This window comes from Alligator sinensis, unplaced genomic scaffold (assembly GCF_000455745.1).
Source record: "Alligator sinensis unplaced genomic scaffold, ASM45574v1 scaffold1517_1, whole genome shotgun sequence".
Lineage (NCBI taxonomy): Eukaryota > Metazoa > Chordata > Crocodylia > Alligatoridae > Alligator > Alligator sinensis.
In genome coordinates, this window is record NW_005842459.1 from 923,509 (window position 1) to 925,124 (window position 1,616).

The window sequence follows — 1,616 nt, forward strand, 5'->3', positions numbered from 1 at the left end:
AGCCCTGGGGTCTCTGCACCCCCTGTCTCTATGCCCTCTCTGGCGCTTGGCTCGCTGCAGCCCTGTCTCTGTGCCCCTATGAGGCCTCTCCCTCCCCGGAGCCTCAGCTGGTCCACTGGTATAAAAACAACAACATAAATATGAGCTCCTGGGCTATAACATAATACGAGTAATGCAAGCCACACTCTTCCTCTTTAAAACCCTGAACTGTTCCTTGCATATTGAGTGCCTCCCAGCCCTGGGTACTTTGTAGACACTTGGAGCCTCATTAGCCATGTAAACAGTCTGTCCGGCAGCCACAGCATTCCTGGGTATTTCTTCCCCGCAGGACCTCCTTCCCCTGGCAGCTTACCAGAGAACTAATCCCTGCTGCCCTCAGCCCTGGGGCATATATATACCCAGGGCCCTGACTCCTTCTGGTCAGCTGATTGGGTGCACGTGCAGACTAATTCCCCCCCGTTAGCCTGCTGCCCAGGCAACCTGCAGCTATGGAGCTCTGTCCAGCTCCTCAGGCTCTCTAGCCAGGCCATCCCTGCCCTTAAAGGAGCAGGCACACTTTAGTGTCCTGCGACAGTACTTTTTGTGGCTATGCTCATGCCTGTACTTACAGCCATTTTGAGTTAGAGCCCTGTCGTTCATAGATGCTAGGGTCGAAAGGGACCTCAACAGATCATCGAGTCCGACCCCCTGCCTAGGCAGGAAAGTGTGCTGGGGTCAGATGACCCCAGCCAGATGCCTATCCAGCCTTCTCTTAATGGCCCCCAAGGTAGGGGAGAGCACCACCTCCCTTGGAAGCCCATTCCAAGTTTTGGCCATCCTCACCGTGCAGAAGTTTTTCCTGATGTCTAGCCTAAATCTGCTGTCTGTCAGTTTGTGACCATTGTTCCCTGTTACCCCAAGAGGTGCCCTGGTGAACAGAGATTTCCTAAGATATCTTTATTAAGACTTGGATTTTCTTGTTTTAATTCAAAATAAAACTGTTTTTGCATGCTTAAAGACATTGGTTTTCAATTTTGAAGATTTATCTGGGTTAAATTAGCATCTGGTCTGGAAATGTAAGTTATTATCATGAAAATGTAGCTGAAAAAGTGAGTAATGTGTGGGGGGAGAGGAGATTGCGCATACTTATCCAAGATGAGTGATTATGTAGGATAGTGAAACTTTCTACTCCCTAATTTGGTTGATTGATTAGTCCAAGAATGTAAAAATGGAAATGATTACATTCTTTTTATTACCTACAATAACAGGTGTTCAGATTGCCAGTTTTACTCTTTGTTCAGAAAGAACTTATTTTCCATATAAATCCTCTGCCTTTCAGGAACTTAATTCTGGAATGACAATTCTCACCCAGAGCTGCATATTTTTTCTTAAGGGTGTTTTATGAAAACTACGTATGGCCAATAATGGGTAGGGGTGGACAGTTTTTTGCAGGTGTGAACCATTTAAAAGCTCAGATTGTAACAAGGCAGGTTAGATTTTGGCAAAATTTGATAGCATCTCGAGCTCTTCTTGTATATGGCAGCAGAACAACAAGCAATTGGTTAGCCAAGGATATAGCAAATGGTGCTAATAATAAACTCCCTTTTGCAAGCAGCCCCCTGCCGTCGTGGCCCCCC